At 37.7% G+C, this 21,133-nt stretch overlaps 1 protein-coding gene across 3 annotated transcripts in view; it reads right to left on the bottom strand.

The window, feature by feature from the left end:
• The window catches only part of Frmd3 (FERM domain containing 3), a 197,013-nt gene that overhangs the window by 171,199 nt on the left and 4,681 nt on the right, over nt 1–21,133 (bottom strand). The window lies entirely within an intron of this gene.

The following is a 21,133-nucleotide window of genomic DNA, read 5'->3' on the forward strand; positions in this document are numbered from 1 at the left end:
TGTTTTTCTCATAGGCCTAATCACATATAGAAAACATGAGCTTTACATTCCAGTGATCAAAGTTCAAATCCTATGCTTACCATTCAACAGCTGAGGGAATCTTAGCTTAATCACCTGCTTTGAAACTGAGTTTCCTCTTATTAGGATTAATGACAGGAGATTCTATTTGTGAGCCGAGTTTCTATTACCAAGCATAAAGCGTTGTATACATTGAAACTTTCAATATTTCCAAGAGCTCTAATATATGGTACTTTTACAGATCTTATAAGGGAAAGCGAGGCTCTTATCCAGTGAAATGTAAGTCCAAGACACAAATTCTCTTTCTCTTTCTTTGTGTGTGTGTGTGTGTGTGTGTGTGTGTGTGTACACAGAATCTCACTAAGTATCCCTGGCACACCCAGAACTTTCAGTGTAGACCAGGCTGGACTTGAAATCGTAGATCCACTTGTCTCTGCCTCCCGCTAGGATTAATGGTGTGCACATCACGTGTTGCTCTAAGCCTAAATTTGTTTTTTCTTTTATTTTCAAGAATATAATATATTGACACAATTCTCCCTTTATTTTCCTCTCAAAACCCTCCCATATGCCCCTGATTGTTATCTTTCAAGTTCATGTCTATTCTTATTAATTATGATTACATGCACATATGTATACATACACATATCCATACATATCTTCATAAATATAACCTGCTTTGCATCTCTGAAGATGCATGTCACCTCTGAGGTAGCATAAGTCATAGTGTCTAGAGCCACCCTTTCAATTCTGACACAAAGCCAGCACATGCTAGTATTTTTTTCCCTTTTCTTTTTTGTTTCACTATCCTTGTTATTCTGTTCTCTATAGACAAAAAATATTCAGAATAGATTAGGTGAGGAGATTGAACCTCAAACAGATGATTGGAATTTCACATGCTCATCCCAAACAGCCAATGGCTACTTCTCATAGCCCTTACTAACAATATCTTCCACATTGCTAAATCGATGGTTGATGGTTAAAATTTTTAAACTAGGGTAAAATGAGTCCTCTCCTCATTATTTTTTTCCAAGATCAGCATTGTATGCTCTCTTTAGTGGTTCCTTCAAAGATTAGTAAACATGATTGCAGAGCACAGCGTCAAGCAGATGAATTTGAGCTGAAGACCAATCTGGATGTGATGGCTATTTTTGGTTATTAACCTGACTACATCTGAAATTAACTAAAACCCAAAACACTAAGTATACATTTGAGAGATTTTTCTTCATTGGATCATTTGAGGTGAGAAAAATCACTCTAAACCCAGGTCAATGAAATTAGTAAACCCACCTTAAATCTGGGCCACTTCTGATGGTAGCCTAGGAGAGATGTTTTTGCTATTTGCCTGATTATGCTAATCTCACTGACAGCTTAATTTCTTAACTGTCATTAGAACCTATTTATTCAGAATTCTGGTGTATACTGAAGACCACCTAGGACCAAAGAACTATTGGATTCTTGTTAGCTAGATCTCAGGAATTTCATTGAACTGCAATATCATGTGTTTTTTTATGTTTACACAAAGGTCATATTTACACTAGATCATAATATTGTCACTTGGGAAGCCCCAAAGCATCACTGTTAGCTTCCCTTAAGCCTATTTAGAGACAGAGGAGTGTCTAGAACACCGACCTTTGTTTGCTTGTTGGGAATCATAAAGCCACACATCATACTCCAAAGGTCTCTTCAGGCTTGCTTATGTTGGCCACCATTTGCTAAACTATGCTCCTGTTGGTATTGCTATTCTGGGCTCAATTTAGTAAATTGGAAATAAGGACTAAATATTGTGCCTTACCTCAGAAAATTGAGGAACTTAAAGCTGGACTTGTAGGCAAGGAAAGCAGGGGTGGTACACAAATACTGGATACATAATGTATTCTCTACTAATCCAAGGTCCTCTGTTCTACAGAATATGAAAAATCTCATTTTGATCTTTGCTGTTCACTTCAGAGAATACAGTTAAAGCACTTTACAGTATGCATTAAATGTAATAATACGTGTGTGTGTGTGTGTGTGTGTGTGTGTGTGTGTGTGTGTGTGTAATAGCCCGTGGCTGTCCTGGATTTGCTTTCTTGCTCAGGTGGCCTCAAATTCACAGAGATCTGCCTGCCTCTGCTTCCTGAGTGCTGGGCTTAAAGGTGTGTGCCACCTCACCAGGCTGTAGTAGAATTTTTTTAATAGAATAAACCCATAATATTTGTTATTTCTCTTGAATAATAAGAAGCTAATGATGAAAAGTTAGTGTTGAAAATATTTACAGAATCACCTAAAAGCCCTGTGTGACTCAAATGACAATTTTTTAAGATTTATTTTTGTTTATATGTATATGGGTACTGAGCTGCCATGGGCTACATCTGAGCAGGGGTTCTAGATTATATCCATGCATGGTCCCTGGTTGGAGAAACAGTCTCAGAAAAGACCCCTGCGCCCTGATATATTTGGTCCTTGTGGAGCTCCTATCCTATCCAGGTCATACTAACTCACCCTTCTTTCATATGATTCTATGCACTCTGCCCAAGGTTTGGTTGAGTCTGCTTTGATACACTGCTAGGTAGTCTCTTTCAGGGGCCCTCTGTGGTATGTTCCTGTCCTGTTACTTGTTTTCTCCTATTTCCAATGTCCATCCAATTTGTCTTTCTAAGTAAAAATTGATCATCTTACCCTGGTCCTCTTTCTTGTTTATCTTCTTTAGGTGTACAGATTTTAGCATGTTTTTCTTATCTTATAGGTCTAGTATCCACTTATAAGTGAGTATATACCATGTGTGTCTCTCAGTATCCAAAGTGGGTTCCCTAATTATGGGAACAAGGACTGTCTCTAACATGAACTCAACAGCTGGCTCTTTGACCTCCCCCCCCTAACCCTGAGGGAGGAGCAGCCTTGCTAGTCCACAGAGGAGGACATTGCAGCCAGTCATGAAGATATCTGATAAGCTAGGATCAGATAGAAGGGGAGGAGCTCCTCCCCTATCAGTGGACTTAGAGAGGGGCAAGGAGGAGATGAGGGAGGGAGGGTAGGATTGGGAAGGAATGAGGGAGGGGGCTACAACTAGGATACAAAGTGAATAAACTGTAACTAATATAAAAAAGCAAAAATTTAATTTAAAAATATGTATATGTGTGTCACTATCAGAATGTATGCTACGTGTGTGGGTGCCCACAGAGGATAGAAAAGCATTAAATCTCCTGGAACTGAAATTATAGGCAGTTGTGAGCCATTGATTTGGTTTCAGCACAGATGTTTAGAACCAAACCTGGGTCCCCTTCATGAGAAAGTAGAGCCTGAAACCCCAGAGTTATCTCTCCAACCACCATAGCTAACAACAAAAGCCTAAGTTGGTGAATATATGGGAAAACCTGAGATGTCTATCCATTTCCAGGGATACAGGTAGATACAGGGATCCATGCATAAACATGGATCATCTTCTCACAAAAGTTATAGGCTCACAGCCTCTTTCATAGATGCATTGGGAAAATGAAGAAGCTAATGAGATCTGAGATTTCAACACCAGTATTTATATTTGTTTTTAGTGTTTATAGCCCATAATCACTGCCCTATAAGCAGTTCAGTGTGAAATTCATGTGATTAAACTCTTCTGAATATTCAGAAATACTAAGTTCTCATGTTATTTAGTCTGAAACATGAGACTCAGCTTCCTGGGAATGGAAGACTCTGAATGCAAGGAGAAGGCATTGCTGGATTAGGCATGGTCATCAAAACTAGATACTGTTTATGTACCAATGGAATTAGATACTATTAGGTGTAGTAGAGGTTCCTGCCTATCAGGAAGCAGGAGAACCAAAGCTGTCCAGACACCGTCTCCCTAGAAAATTACCATTATAGAAATCAAGTACCTAGATGACATTATGAATGAGATAATATTGTGCAGGGTGTGTGAAACAGACACAGTTTCAAATTAAGAAGGGGTACAATTTACACGCTGGGGAAAAGGCTTTAACAATACCTACATAATAAGTGCCCAAATGTTAACTGTCTTACAGTCTCTGAGGGATACACAATCTAACACATAATTGCCTTTAACCTGGGAGCACTATAAACTGTCCCACAAAGCTACAGAAAAAGTGTTTCTTTTACCTTTTTTTATTAAAAAATTTGTCATACAATATAGTTTGGTCATATTTTCCCTTCCACAACTCTTTCTAGATCATACCCACACATCTTTCTCTCCCCCACTTAAAACACACATGCATATAAACACACACACACACACACACACACACAAAAACAAGACAAGAAAAAACAAAACAAGACAAAAAATGTCCAAATAAAACTAAAATGAGATCAAAAGTATCTGAGTTTGTTTTGTATTGACTTAACTACTCTTGGGCATGTGGCCGGGAGTGTGTATAATACATCCAGTGGGACTCCTCTGGAGAAAACTAATTTCTTCTTTGCCAGTGGGTATTAGTTGTAGATAGGTTAGAGAAGGGAGCCCATGTTCACTTCTTGCTCTCAGTGAAAAGACCCTATTCACCTGAACCAGTGAAGGCCTTGTGTGTTTGCCAGTCTGTCTGAGTTCAAATGTTCATCATACGTGTTATATTTGAATGATCATTTTCATTGGAGTCGTATGTCACTCCTGGCTCTTACAATATATTTCTGTACTATCTTCTACATGGATTTCTGAGCCTTGAAGAGTAAGCTTTGATGAATACAGTCCATTAGAGTTGAATATTCCAAAGTTTCTTGATCTTGGCAAATCATTCAGTTCTGTGTTTCTGGGCTTTCTCTCTCTCTCTCTCTCTCTCTCTCTCTCTGTGTGTGTGTGTGTGTGTATGTTGTTCTTGTTTTCCCTCTGACATGGGCTGAGTGAGCCACTGGTCTGTGGGTATACCAGTATCCCATTAGGAAAAATTTTACTGCTATGTTCCTTTGACTTATCTAGTCTTAGATTATTTGACACTTTAGCAATGTAGGCATGAGTACCATCTCATGGAATGTGGCTTCAGTCTAATAAAAAAATAGCTGGTTACTTCCATAAGTTTGTGCCATTATTGTTCTAATATATTTTACAGGAAGATCACTGATGAAGGTCGCAGAGTTTATAATAGGGAGATATTGAGAATTTTCTTCTTCCTCCAGCAGTGTGCAGAGTGCCTTCAAGGACCATGAATGTAAATTAATAGGGTTAAATGGAAAGCCACATTTTAGAACTAATTATATAAAAATATAGTATTCCTTTAAATATTTTTCACAAGATTGTGTTAATTAATATAAATATTATTAAATAATTATATTAAGCCCAGAGGCTCTGTCACTGTTGAACCTTTTCTTTCTTTTAATATTATATTATAATATTTGGTTAAGTTATATCAAATAATTATATAAATATTAATAACACAGATAGAAACAAGATATTAGACATGTTAGAAATCAGAATTCAGTCCATGTCAGTATTACTTTTTATTTAATGGTTAGAAATGGAAAAGGGACCCTGGAAGGACTCACTGTAATTTTTCTATTTTTTTTTCATTACCAAAACACAGACATTGTTTAATTTTAAATCCTAGCTAACTATAGGATAGTTATTAATATACTCAATAAACATCAGTACATACGGTAAAAGTACCATGAATGTTGTTATTATTAAAGGTTGATGTCTTTTGTATAATTTGGATAAAAAATGATTTACTTACATCTTTGGGTATCTGCAGCTAGAGTAAATGAAGTTAAAGTATATTTTAAAATCTAGATTATTTTATCCAAATTATACTGAATAAGAAAATATTTTATAAAGATGGGGAAATACTTGAATATTTTAAACACAAACTTTTTTTAATAAGGTAGTGGTTTGGGGAAAGCAAACAATCATAATAACAATGAAAAAGCAATATTAATGAATGTCCACTATATCTTCATTTGTAACTTCATTAAAACAAATATTGACATATTTTAAGCACAACTATTTTTAATTGTAAAAAATACAAACAACTTGAATGTGTATCAGTTAATGAATATATAAACTGTGGTACATACAAGGGAGTATGAATTGGCAATTAAAAGAATGAAGTACTGACCAATTCTATAACATGAGTGAATCTTTAAAACATTTTGCAAACTGGAAATAGCCATTAACAAAACCATGTAGTATGATTCCATTTACATTAAATAGAAAGAAAAAGAAAAAAAAATGTAGTGACATAACATAAATTTCTGGTTGCCTAGGAGAAGTGCAAGGATTGGAAGTAGAGACAAAAGTTATGGGTTTCCCTTGCTAGTGATAAAAATTCTAAAATGGACTATGGCCATGGTTCTGTGTCTGTCCTCAAGAACATGTAACTGGCACAAGTAATGAATTAGTCAATAAAGGTGTTTATTACTTGAGGTCCACCCTCAGGTTCAACAGGGTAAAGGAGAAAACTGGCTCCCATAAGTTGTCCTCTGATGTCCACATGTCTGCCATGGCATGAGTTCACACACACACACACACACACACACACACACACACACACACACACACTAAATAAACAAACAAACAAATGTGATAAAAATGTAAAGTTATGGAAATATATACTTTAAATGATAGCTTGTGATTTATTTGTGTTCTATCCCAATAAACTGTTTTTAAAAGCTATGGGAAGAGCTCTCTCAGCACCAGGTCTTTCAGAAGCACTCAGAGCTGAGGACATGGCTCAGTAATGGAGACATTGCTTAGTATGTACAATATAGGTTCAGTTCTAAACACCACAAAGAGGGAGAAAGGAAAAAGGAGATAATAATAATAAAAGGACTTAGTAGCTTCAAAGTTGTTTTCTTTTCTTCTCTTCCTTCTATTAATAGAAAAAGAAAAATAGAAAAGAAAAAATGTTCAATAATGGCAGAGTCTCTGGGCTTGAATTTCATCTCAGTTTTCATTTAGGATTTACTGCAAGGAATCACTCTACCTCAGCACCTGAATAATTCACAAATGCTAAAATATCCACCCAGGTCATGGACAAGCCCACTCTGCTTTGTTCTGAACTGCACACTGAAGGGAACTAAGCTCTTTGAGAACAACAGCCTAGTCTACCCCAACCACAGACATCTAGCAACATCCGGCTTTCCCTGTGGAGCTACTTTCTGATGTGTCCGATATCTCTAGAAATCATATTTTAACTTTTTAAACTTCAGAGTCTTCAGCTGACCCTGTTTCAAACATAAGTCTACCAATGTCTGTGTGACCTGAGACAGAAGGCCCAAATTTTTTTGTGGCTCATTTCATTTGTAAAATAAGAATATTAATTGCCAATTCCAAAGGCTGCTTTTGAAGTTTAGATGAGATGGAAGATGTTTAGGATAGGGTTTGATACAGGTAGAGTGCTTATTATTTTGGTTGTTACAATATGGCAAGTGATTCATTTATTCTTAAATGTAACCAATATTTGTATTGAGCCCTATAATGTTCTATTACAGCCCTTATGGAGCTGTCAATCAATGTAGATTAGAGATAACAATCATGCCCACAAAAGAAGAAGCAATTTAATAAACAGTGATATGATAATAAATTATAATAAACACTATGAATATGTGGCAAAGGGAAAATATACAGTGTTTGCAAAGAACATACAACAATAACAAATTGTTACTTTAGGACCTGGAGGGCTTAAGAGTACTTGCTGCTCTTACAAAGGACCTGGATTTTGTAGAACCCACATACTAGCTCACAGTCATCTGTTAACTCCAGTTCTAAGGAATCTACAACTGTGGCATTTGGGGTTCCCAGACATATACATGGTACAAATATATACCTTCAGAAAAAATACATATATCAACAACATACAAACATAAAAACAAACAAATAATTTTTAAAGTATTATTACTTCAGTAAATGTTTGCTGATTGATCAGCTCATTGATTACAAACCTGGCCATAGGGCCTGCTACAGTTATGTACATCCAGCGAACTGGTACATATCCCCAGACTTTCCTTTTTGTTCTTCAGGGAACCAGGCTTATTCTCCTTTTCCTGTCACTCTCAGGTCATCCAGGATCTAATTCACTCTACCTTGGGAATATCTTTAAACATCAGATAGTCAGATCTCTGATTACTTTTCACATTTCACCCAGAAAGTAGAATTTTAAACAAGGCCCACTGGTGGTAGGGGGTTGTCTTTGAAGACACATAAACGTTTTAGAACAGGGAGAAGAAAAGAAGAGGGGGACATGGGAGACGCCTCAAGTACTTTAATTATACTGCAAAGGAGGAAAATTAAATGAAATAATTGAAGCAGGTAGAGATTAACAAGACATGGTGGTGCACTCCTTTACTCCCAGAACTCAGAGGCAGGTAGATCTCTGTGAGTTCAAAACCAGCCTAGTCTACGGAGTGAGTTCCAGGACAGTCAAGGCCACAGAGAAACTCTGTCTCAAAAACCAAACCAAACCAAGCCCAACCAAACAAAAAATTGAAATAGGCCTGTAGAAAAAAGAGAAACAGGGTAGGGGATCTCTGACAAGCTGGAGCAGGGTCGGGGTATGAGAGGCACTCAAAAAAAGACTCTTACTAGCAGATTCCATAGAGATGGAAGAGGACATTCTATAACTAGAAAAGTCTCCTAGTAGAGGGAGTGGAACACCAACCCACCCACAAAAACTTCAACTCAAATTTTACCTTGCCTACAAGATGTACAGGGATAGATAGAGCAGAGATTAAGAGAGTGTCCAACCAATGCCTTGTCCAACCAAAGACTTACCCTAGGGAGAGTGCTTACCCCTGACACTATGAAAGATACTCAGCTAAGTGTGCAGACAGGAGCCTAACAGAATTGTCCTTTGAGAGGCTCTACCCAGCAACACCTCAAAACAGATGCTGAGACTCACTACCGAACATTGGGTGATGCATAGAGAGTCTTGTGGAAAAACTGGAAGGAAAAAGGTAAGCACCTGGAAATAACAGGAGCTCCACAAGAAGACCAACAGAATCAACTAACCAGGGCCCAGAGGGGCTTGCTGAGGCTGAAGTATCAACCAAGGACCATGCATGGACTAGACCTAGACCACCCCACAAAATGTAGCAGATAGGCAGCTTAGGTTTCAAGTGGGGCCTCAAGTAAGGAAAGCGAGTGCTGCATCTGACATGGACTTTCCTGACAGCTTTTTGATCACTTACCCCTGGCCAGAGTGCCTTGTCAGGCCACAGAGGAAGAGGACATGCTCAATCTTAACATTACTGAATGAGCCAGGCTAAACAAAAAGGAGGGCTGCCCTTTTCTGAGGAATAGGAGATGGAGGAAGGAAGAAGGGTGAGACTGAGAGGTGGGATGTGGCTACAACCAGGATGTAAAGTGAATAAAAAATTAATTAATTAAAACAAATCAGAACAGGGCATGACTATTAGATACTAGCACAAATATAAACACATCAAAATACTAAAGGTATTGAAAATGTGGTAGAAGGAAATGAACACATTTGATATTTGAAACTGTAGGTGTTAAATTGTCAAGTTCTGTAGGAAGTAGGGGAGTACAGGTAGGGCCATGCAAAAAGAGAATCTGCTTTGTGCTGGGTAATCTGTGTTTATTTGAATTTTTACTATATGTTTTTATAATTAAAGATAAAAGATATTCTCTCCACAATCAATAAGAGAAGGAAAACTAATTTCTTTTTTTTTTCTTCCTTCTTTTTTTTTTTTTTTTTTAATTTTTCTTTTTAGTTACATTTTGTTAACTCTGTGTCCCAGCTGTATCCTGCTCCCTCATTCCCTCCCCAACCTCACACTCCCTCCCTGGTCTCCTCCCTGCCCCTTTCCAAGTCCCCTGATAGGGGAGGACCTCCTCCCCTTTCATCTGACCCTGTTTTATCAGGTATCTTCAGGGCTGGCTGCAAAGTCCTCCTCTGTGGCCTAACAGACTGCTCCTCCCCTGGGGTGGGGGTCAAACAGCCTGCCCTTGAGATCCTATTAGAAATAGTCCGTGTTCCCCTTACTTTGGAAAACTACTTGGTTACTGAGCTACCACAGGCCACATCCGAGCAGAAGTTCTAGGTTATATCCATAGATGGTCCTTGGTTGAGTGTCAGTCTCAAAAAAGACCCTGTGCCCAGATATATTTGGTCCTTGTGGCGCTCCTATCCTTTCCATATCATACTAACTTCCCTTCTTTCATATGATTCCCTGCACTCTGCCGAGGGTTTGGTTATGAGTCTTAGTGTCTGCTTTGAAACACTGCTAGGTAGAGTCTTTCAGATGCCTTTTGTGATAGACTCCTGTCATAAGTTCAATGCACATCCCATTTGTCTTTCTAAATGAGGATTAATCACCTTCGCCTGTGTCCACTTTCTTGATTATCTTCGTTAGGTGTGTAGATTTCATTATGTTTATCATGTCTTGTAGGTCTATATAAGCGAGTATATACCAAGTTTGTCTTTCTCCTTCTGGGATACTTCACTCAGAATGATCTTTTCTAGATCCCACCACTTGCCTGCAAATTTCATGATTTCTTCCTTTTTGATTGCTGAGTAGTATTCCATTGTGTAAAAATACCACAGTTTCTGTATCCATTCCTCCGTTGATGGACATCTGGGTTGTTTCCAAGTTCTGGCTATTACAAATAAAGCTGCTATGAACATGGTTGAACAAATGTCCTTGTTGTGTACTTGAGCAAATTTTGGGTATATACCTAGGAGTGGTATAGCTGGGTCTTGAGGTAGCACTACTCCTAGTTGTCTGAGAAAGCGCCAGATTGACTTCCAGAGTGGTTGAACCAGTTTACATTCCCACCAGCAATGGAGGAGGGTTCCCTTTTCTCCACAACCTCTCCAGCATGTGCTATCACTTGAGTTTTTCATCTTGGCCATTCTGATGGGTGTAAGGTGATATCTCAGGGTCGTTTTGATTTGCATTTCCCTAATGGCTAATGAGGTTGAGCATTTCTTTAAGTGTTTCTCTGCCATTCGACGTTCCTCTTTCGAGAATTCTCTGTTTAGCTCTGTTCCCCATTTTTTAAGTAGATTACTTGGTTTGTTGCTTTTCTGCTTCTTTAGTTCTTTATATATACTTGATATTAGCCCTCTGTCAGATAAAGGGTTGGTGAAGATTCTTTCCCAATCTGTAGGCTGTCTATTTGTTTTGATGACAGTGTCTTTTGCTTTACAGAAGCTTTTCAGTTTCATGAGGTCCCATTTATTGATTGTTGCTCTTAGAGCCTGTGCTGTTGGTGTTCTGTTCAGGAAGTTGTCTCCTGTGCCAATGAATTCTAGGCTGTTTCCCACTTTTTTTTCCAGCTGATTTAGAGTATCTGGTTTTATGTTGAGGTCCTTGATCCACTTGGACTTTAGTTTTGTGCAGGGTGATAGATATGGATCTATTTTCATTTTTCTGCATGTAGACATCCAGTTGGTCCAGCACCATTTGTTGAAGATGCTGTCTTTTTTCCATTGAATGGATTTGGCTTCTTTGTCAAATATTGAGAATTCATAGGTGTGTGGGTTTATTTCTGGGTCTTCTATGCGATTCCATTGATCCTCCTTTCTGTTTCTATGCCAATACCATGCAGTTTTTATTACTGTTGCCCTGTAGTACAGCTTGAGATCGGGAATGGAGATACCTCCAGATGATCTGTTGTTGTACAGGATCGTTTTGGAGATTCTGGGTTTTTTGTTTCTCCATATGAAGCTGAGAATCTTTTTTTCAAGGTCTGTAAAGAATTGAGTTGGTATTTTGATGGGAATTGCATTGAATCTGTAGATTGCTTTTGGCAGGATGGGCATTTTCACAATGTTAATCCTACCAATCCATGAGCACGGGAGATCTTTCCATCTTCTGAGATTTTCTTCAATTTCTTTCTTCAAAGACTTGAAGTTTTTCTCAAATAGGTCTTTCACTTGCTTGGTTAGAGTCACACCAAGGTACTTTATGTTGTTAGTGGCTATTGTGAAGGGTGTTGTTTCCCTAATTTCTTTCTCAGCCTTTTTGTCTTTGGTATACAAGAGGGCCTCTGATTTTTTTGAGTTGATTTTGTATCCTGCCACTTTGCTGAAGGTGTTTATCAGCTGAAGAAGTTCTCTGGTTGAATCTTTGGGGTCGCTCATGTATACTATCATATCATCTGCAAATAGTGACACTTTGACCTCTTCCTTTCCGATTTGTATCCCCTTGATCTCCTTTAGTTGTCTTATTGCTCTGGCTAGGACTTCAAGTACAATGTTAAAGAGATATGGAGAGAGTGGGCAGCCTTGTCTTGTCCCTGATTTCAGTGGGATTGATTTAAGTTTCTCTCCATTGAGTTTGATGTTGGCTATAGGCTTGCTGTATATTGCCTTTACTATCTTTAGGTATGTGCCTTGTATCCCTGATCTCTCCAAGACTTTAAACATAAATGGGTGCTGGACTTTGTCAAATGCTTTTTCAGCATCTAAGGAGATGATCATGTGGTTTTTCTCCTTCATTTTGTTTATGTGGTGGATTACATTGATGGATTTCCGTATGTTGAACCACCCTTGCATTCCTGGGATGAAGCCTACTTGGTCATGGTGGATGATATCTTTGATGTGTTCTTGGATTCGGTTTGCAAGTATTTTATTGAGTATTTTTGCATCAATGTTCATAAGAGAGATAGGTCTGAAGTTCTCTTTTTTTGTTGGATCTTTGTGTGGTTTAGGTATCAAAGTGACTGTGGCTTCATAGAATGAGTTTGGTAGTGTTCCTTCTGTTTCTATTTTATGGAATAGTTTGTGGAGAATTGGTGTTAGTACTTCTTTGAAGGTCTTGTAGAATTCTGCGCTGAAGCCATCTGGTCCAGGGCTTTTTTTGGAGGGGAGACTGTTAATGACTGCTTCTATTTCCTTGGGGGAAAACTAATTTCAAAGGTGTTTTTTTTAAATCAATATTTACAAGAGTAAATTTTCTTTTGCTTAATCATCATAGGTCATTTATATTTAGATACAAAGAGAAATATAGCATATTATCTAGGCCTGCATGAACAATAACTTATCACAAGGGAGAAAGAACAATGACAATTAGAACAAGGTCTTAATCTTCTTTGTTATTAACACGGTAGGTGGATATCTTTAGGAAACATATAGACATTGAAAAGTGTAAAATCCAATCTAATTCTCCAAATACTCTCTGATAATAAACATGCATATATCTGGTACAATTTTTTTCTATGATTTAAAAATGTAACCCATGTTCAGCAACATCCAAATAACATGAAAGTGTAGGAATGAGGATTTCCTACTCTATCCCTACAGGGAACCTTTACTTCCAAGGGTAATTGCTGCTGTAGGGCTGACCAGGTGCTACTCAAACCGTGGGGAACTTCAGATGAATATCATTCAGCTCCTAACTGTCCAGCTTCCTATGAACTAGTACCTACCAGCCAGCACAGAAACAGAACAAATTCAAATTTCATGAAATGTCTGTGGAAAAACTATACAACATGCATATGAGGCCCTTTTGAAGTTCATACATTTCTTTTTGATACCTTATATCAGTCAGGTGGGGGCTCAGTGACACCTTAATAGGTGAAAGGAATATGCTGCCGTGGCAAGGTCTCCCAATTTCTTGATCTGTAATTAAGAATGACTTGTTACATTGATTTACTCACTGATGGTGGAGGCAGAGTTTAAAATTTAGATAAGAATTTACAAACTCTAGTGTGTCTGGTATTATCCTTTTCAGAAAACTTTAAGACATTTAAAGCATGAGACAAAACACTTAGCAAATTTCACCTGTAGCTGTAGAAATATGAGCTACACACTGTTATGTAATGTAGCACGTTCCCATGAGATAAAACATCCCATATTGAAGGGAAGCTCATTAAGACAGAGGATGTTCTAAAGAAGGATGAAATCTTACCATGAGCCTGTAGTCATTCCTAGTCCTAATAAAACTGACTGGCTCACCAAGTTGGACTTTGGTGATACACTGTGGTCTTTCATTGGTCCTGTCTGTGGGAAGCAAACATTTGTTCACATCTCTCCAGGAATAATGGCACCCAACACCTACTCAGGAAAACTATTCTTCAGTTCAAATAAACCATACCTTGGTGAATAGTCAAAATTTTTCCCTAGCAAAAAATGGCTAATAATGTTTTAAGGATTCTAATTATACTATACTATCTATTTAAGCAGAGAATTGTCAGCTCCCTACCGTATTTTATAAATTGCAGTATAATTCTTTCATTTCCCCACAAATGACATGTCTTTCCTTCTACCAGAATTACCTTCCTACCATATCCCTTCACTGTGCTCACTCCCCAGGTTTTGGAAAATGACTGCTTGTTCTTTAAAGTGTATCATATGTCACCCCTCCTCAAAAGCCCTCTCCTTCTTTCCCATGCTGCTTTAGAGCATATTTTCCAGTCACTGCTGCAATAAAGATGGTAGGGTAAAAATCTGGCAGAAAGTGATACATGGGATTTATTTTAAAATCACATTTTGTAATGTGAATCAAGATTTTATATCTAGGAAGCACTGTACACCTAAAACAAGACAACCAATACAACAGATGGTATGAATCATTCTAGATGGCCATAAAAACAGTGGTGGTCTACAAAGCAGGATTTAAAGACATGTAGTGGTGGATATTTCAGATAATCCATCTCAGATGGGTCCTCAAAAGGCCATCTGTGGTAATGATCAACTCTAGTTGAGTCACCTCAAACTGGCTTCAGAGAATTCTGACCATGGGGACATATTGTTACCCTTTGTTTGCCCTAGTGAACTTTTCAACTTTAGGGATATTTAAATGCATATTCATATTCTCAAATCTTATACATCTACTTATAGCAGACTAAATTCTAGGTATAGTGAGTTCCCTCCCCCCCCAAAAAAAATACCCATCATTTTTCTGAAAGTTTCCATCTTAGGAGAGGCACAAAGAGAGTAGTAACAGGAAAAGGAGAACTATAAACCTTTATGTTTGCTAAGGCCAAGGTCTTTTTGTTTAGCTTAGTTCTTTTTCTAAAAAGACATTCATAATTCTTGGATGTTTTAATTAAACTCTTAGGATTATTTTTCATTCAAAAACACAACAATAAAAACTAAGGCTAAGTTGAAAATCAGAAAAAAACTAAAGATGTCCCCATAATAATAACGTTCAAGTTTTGCTGAGATATTTGCAGGAAAGAGAGCAAAGTTGGATATAAGAAAATGTCAGTGAGAAAACGTCAGTGATCTCTTTCAAAAAATTTCCTTTAGAGAGTGGTAGCTTTGGAACAAAGCAACAGAATTCAATGGAAACCTATGCCTTCTGCAGCTCACATCTTCACTTTACTCTGGGCCCCCTCTCTAGCCATCCTCAGGACCATTCCAATAGATAAAAGAGTTGAGTAGCCTTAGTGAGGTCTCCCATTTTCCTGATTTATAATATGAAAATAATGATTTCAGCAATAATCACAGGTTTTTTTTTTTTTTAAACATCTCTATTCCCAACAGCACATACAAGTTTAAAACCTTAGCTGTAAAATTAGAAAGTCCAATATCTTCTGGGGGAAAATGTTTTGTGAAAAATGGATGCATGGATAGATGGATGGATAAGTATTAAACTCTGCCTTCATAATGGAATACCTTAAAGGTACAAATTAAATCCTGCTTCCTCTCCCTATTTTATTTCTAGTAACACCACGAAAATGTTTGTATTTCATAGTTACTTAACATACTGAAGGGGAAGAAAACCTAGCATTTCTTTCTCAGTGAGCATATTTTAACGGTATAGATTGGATAATAGCTTTAAGGACACACTTTCTCTAATGAGGGTACAATTTGGAGAGAAACCTGAACCATCCTCTTTGTGGCATATGTTGAAACCTGCTTTGTTCTTTTAATTTTCTGTTGTCAGGTGGCTAGACTGCAGCTGAAGCTGCAAACTCAGCTTCTGTAGCGCCCTTGAACTATGGTACAAGTTTTCCTGTCTTTCACCTTCTTAATAAGCATTGAGCAAGAAAGTGCCACCTCCACCTGGTGGAAAAACTCTTTCCAAACATGAAAGCAAAAAGTATCGCTCACGGTGCCCCTCAACCAGGTGGCAGGACACGCATCTGAAGAAACATCTCCCTTGAGGTTTGGGGACTCTAGGGGTGAATTACCACAAATAAAGTTTCAAGCAGTATAAAAGAACATTAAGTTTTATTTACTAGGTTTTGTTATGTTTTTTGTTTTGTTTTGTTTTTATTCTGACTCCACTGATTCAGTGATTTTATTACTCTTCTCCATAAGCCTTCAAAAAAAAAATGTATGTTGTAGCTCATGGTCAGTTCCGAAACATTTGTTCTCTTAATTTACTAGACGGTGCTAAGTACCAGGGCTGACATTTCAAGAACTGAACTGACTTACAGAATCTTTCTTAAGACCACAAGGTAAAGCCTTTTAGAGGATAGACAGTAATCATATTGATATTGATATCACTGTGTTCTTTCTCTTTGTAAGTATAGGAGGGTTAATTTTAAATTTTGAACAAAAAGCAAATCATGCCAAGCATGTAAAGGAAATTATCTAGGAGGTAGGCCTTGTTGGAGGAAGTGTGTCACTGTGGAGGTGGCTTTGAGGTCATGTGCTCAGGCTATACCCAGTGTGGCACAAAGTCTCTCATTCCTGCCTATGAATCAAGATGTAGAAATCTCAGCTCCATTTCCAGCACCATGCCTTGCTTCCTGCCATGATGACAATGGACTGAACCTCTGAAATGTTTTCCTTTTTAAGAGTTACCTAGGTCATGGTGTCTCTTCACAGCAAAAAAAATCCTAAATAAGACAGAACTGTCTCAAGAAAAAAAAATATTAAAAAAAAAAATAAATAAAATTCCACTGGAAATCTATGCTCTCATTCAAATAAAGATCCTAAAACAGATCATCAAAAAGACCCTTAGATTTGAATTTCTAACCTGTTTCCAGTTGATGTCCACAGATCTTTTAATTCTTTACCACTTTCATCTATAACTGAGAGACCAAAAGATTAAAAATTAGCAGCTATTATTAATTAAGGCCTGAACTAGGTGGGTGGAGGAGTCCAGTAATGCCCTGAGGGGAAGAACGGCCTTACTGCATTCTTTCCCCACCCACTAGAGATAACAGTTGCTAGGAAACTGGCCCATCCCCCTAGGGAGGGACACCAGCTCATTAATGGTCTGGGACCTTCCTATAGTCCATCAATTCAAAATGTAGCATTTTGACCAACAGATGCTTGCCAGGCAGGAATCACCCCTGCCTTATGCATGCTGGGAGGGACCAGAATCTTTAAAGCACCCAACTATCCTAAGCATGGGCGCTCGGCTCTCACCGCTTAGGCAGTGGGGGTGTGTGGGCCCAAGCTGCAGCTTGTAATGTTTTATAATAAAAAAAACCTCATGTTTTTACAGCGGAGTCTGTTTATTCCTGGTCTTTTGGGGTTTGTGAACTGGGCAGAACATAACCATTCGTTCTTAGTAATGCTCTAGGCTTGTACAGATGCCTTCTTAGATTTATACCTGGATACAGCTCTCTTTATGCCATGGCTATGTGCCATTTTGTTCTCAAATTTAAAAAAAAGTGTATCTTTCTCAAACTGATCAAGGACTTCTTAACTAACTCAATTAAATTTTTTTGTTCTAGCTCTGTGCTTGAAAATATGGAAGATTTTTAACAAATGCTAATTGCATAAAGTTGAAATTACTTTTTAAAAGGTTTATTTATTTATTATTTATATAGTATTCTGCTTGCATGCCTACACACAAGAAGACACCAGATCCCATTATAGATGGTTATAAGCCACCATGTGGTTCACTGGGAATTGAACTCAGCACCTTTGGAAGAACAGCCAGTGCTCTTAACTTCTGAGCCATTTCTCCAGCCCCAACTGAAATGATTTTTTTAAAGTACGTTAATTCATCTTTGAAAATGCAGTGGTCTGAACTACACAAAAGTTCATCTCATGAATGAGTTACACTTTTTTTTTTTCTGAAATGTTTCTTTTCTTTTGTCCTATGCTTGTAAAGAAGATCACCAATGCTATGAGCTCCAAAGCTCACATTAAAACAAAAACACTATCCTCCAGAGTCAGTGCTGCATGAGGACATTTGGAACCCCACATGTCCCTTGACCATCACAGTCTGTAATCTGAGCACAGCCAGGGAATCTCCTCTTAAGTTTTCGCTTTGTTCACAGTTCATTTTTTGATTCACAGAGATAATATGAAAATTATTTGATCTGAAACATAAAATACAGTGTGTAGAACCTAACTGCATGTAAGTATAGTTTTCTTGAAAAAAAACATACAGTGTTTTCTGGGAGTGGAAATGTTTCTCAGTGGCATTTAGACTGCTGCATTCCCATCAGCTCTGGAATGCCAGATTTTCTGGCAGACCCTGAACTTGATCCATATGCAAATTAGCAAGACAAGACTCCCCACTGATCTTCAAGTCAGTTCAGGCAGACTTCCATGGATTCATCTGCTTCTGTGTTGGAAGTCTCGCTGAAATCTATTTTGAATATGAAATTGTATGCCAAAGGCATACTCCAGCTTTGGATACAGACAATAGTAGATTTGAAGGCCAGCAGCTGAAATTCTTTTGGACAAATAGCTTAATATTTCATTGTCTCAGTTTTTTTATTAATAAAATCAAAATAATGTCTACCTAAAAGGTTTACATTATGTATTGGATATCATAAGTTAAAAAGGGATAATACATAGAAGATACTGAAGAATGGTTCTGGATTCAATCACCTGTTCTCACACAACAGTCCTTGCAGTGGAACCTTTGGCAGAGTTAATATTTCTTTCTGGGAATGCTTACTAAGGAAAGCAGACTAAAGAGCAACCCAAGGATTTATAACCTGAGTTTTTTCGCTTATTCTGGAGGAAGCACTCTGTATACTATGGTATGAACACACTCAGAGCCACTGCTGCTGCTGTTCTGCCCAGTTCATGAACCCCAAAAGACCAGGAATAAACAGACTCCGCTGTAAATACATGAGGTTCTTTTTATTGTAAATTACAAGCTGCAGCTTGGGCCTACACAGCCCCACCGCCGTGCCCAGGTTAGTTGGGTGATATATAGATAGATTTTGGTCCCTCCCAGCATGCCCAAGGCAGGGGCAATTCCTGCCTGGCAAGCATCTATTGGTCAAAATGCTACATTTCGAATTGATTGGCTATAGGAAGGTCCCCAGACCATAATGACCTGGTGTCCCTTCCTAGGGGGATGGGCCAGTTTCCTAGCAACTGTTATCTCTAGTGGGTGGGGAAAGAATGCAGTAAAGCAGTCCTTCCCCTCAGAGCATTACTGGACTTCTCCACCTACCTAGTTCAGGCCTTAATTAATAATAGCTGCTAATTTTTAATTTTTTGGTCTCTCACTGCAACTTTCCCTGGCACATAATGGGGAACCATAGCCCTGCACTGAAACTTAACCAGATGTTAATTACAAAAGTTTTGCTCTACTGTAACAAATACCCCTAATGAATAAGTAACCAACAACAAATTTGAAGAAACCTTGTTCCAAACCTGCATTTCATAATCTCTATTTGTTCACCATCTACCTTTGCCTTGTAAATTGAGTCTTCCCTTTGCTGTCTGTGTCCCCTACATATACACACACACGCGCACACACACACATACACACAAAAGCGTAGCTCCAGATGTGCATCCCACAATAACCATGAGCACCTTTTCTGGTTAAGTTGGTTCTTGCTCTTTTCATTTCTTCTCCATCCCACTGCCTGTGGCCATCTCCTTATCCATAGATTTAGGTCCAGATCAGTGGTGTTTGTTCAAGAGCCATCTTCAACTTGTGAGATTATCCTTTCCTGTCTCATCTTTCTAATTATCCACTGGCATCGCTGCACCCACAGGCCTAGCTCCAGACCTGGGGTTTGGGAGCCGCTATTGCCTAGTTTAGTTAAACAGCCTGCCAACCAGTGTTACCTGGCCTATTTCAAGCCATGCAGCTCCTACACTGATTCATTCTAAAGAAAACCAGATTATCGTGTCAGACAGATAATCAAAGAAAATCTGTCTGACATGATAACCTGGTCTTACATCACAAGTTAAATAAATAAATAGATAAATAAACAAACAAACAAACAAACAAACAACTTACATAGACACAACTACCCCAGGACATAGAGTTTAAAAAGAACAATCATAAAATGTGCCAAAGAACTCAAGGAATTTAAGAAACATGAGCAAACTCCAAGAGGAAAACAATGAACGCTTGAGCGTTGTAAAACAAAATAACAACAACAAAAAAAAAAAAAAAAAAAACAAGCAATCAACAACAACAACCTACTGAATGAAATGAAAAGGATAATTTGGGATTTAAAAACTGAATTTAATAAAAGTTAGAAACATTAAAGGTAGCATAAGCTAAAATGATGATGAAATTGAAAATTGCAACATGCTAATTAGAAATCATAGAGGAAAGCCTTTCAAATAAAATGAATCAAGCAGAATTAATATTATAAAATTATCATCCTATCAAAAGCAGTTTATAAATTTTATTCAATCCCAACCGAAATATCAATAACATTCTTGACAGAAGTACAAAAATATATACTAAAATTCATATGAAACTAGAAAACCCCAGATACCTTAAGCAATCCTGAACAAAAAGTAGTACTGGAACGATTGCCATTCCAGACTTCAAGATATATTATAGAATTGCAGTAATAAAAACAATATGGTATTTTTAAAAAGCCATATATGTAGATCAGTGGAACAAAATACAAGACCCAAACATAAGTGCACATAACTATGACCAACCGGTATATAACAGGCTAAAGGCAATACGCACTGGAGAAAGAATAGCATCTTCAACAGATGGTGCTGGGAAAAGTAAATATCCCCATGCAGAAGAATGAAAATGGACCTATGTATATCATTCTGCAAAAAAAATTAACTCCAAGTTGCTCAAAGACCTCAATTTGAAACCTGAAATGCCAAAACTTCTAGAAGAAACGTTGGTAGTATACTATAAGACATAGTTGCAGAAAAGGATTTTTTAAATAGGACTCCATTTACTCAGGAGTTTGAAAAGTATTGATGAGTGAGTGAAGCCTCATAAAACTGAAAAGCTTCTGTGATAAGGAAAAAATCAAGTGAAGGGAGAAAATCTTTGCCATCCATACATCTTAAAGAGGATTAATATCCAGGAAACACAAAGAACTCAAAAAAAAAAAAAAAAAAAAAAGAAAAAGAAAGAAAAGGAG

The sequence above is a fragment of the Psammomys obesus genome, unplaced genomic scaffold, assembly GCF_907164565.1.
Source record: "Psammomys obesus unplaced genomic scaffold, mPsaObe1.curated_primary_1811, whole genome shotgun sequence".
In the NCBI taxonomy this organism is placed as follows: domain Eukaryota; kingdom Metazoa; phylum Chordata; class Mammalia; order Rodentia; family Muridae; genus Psammomys; species Psammomys obesus.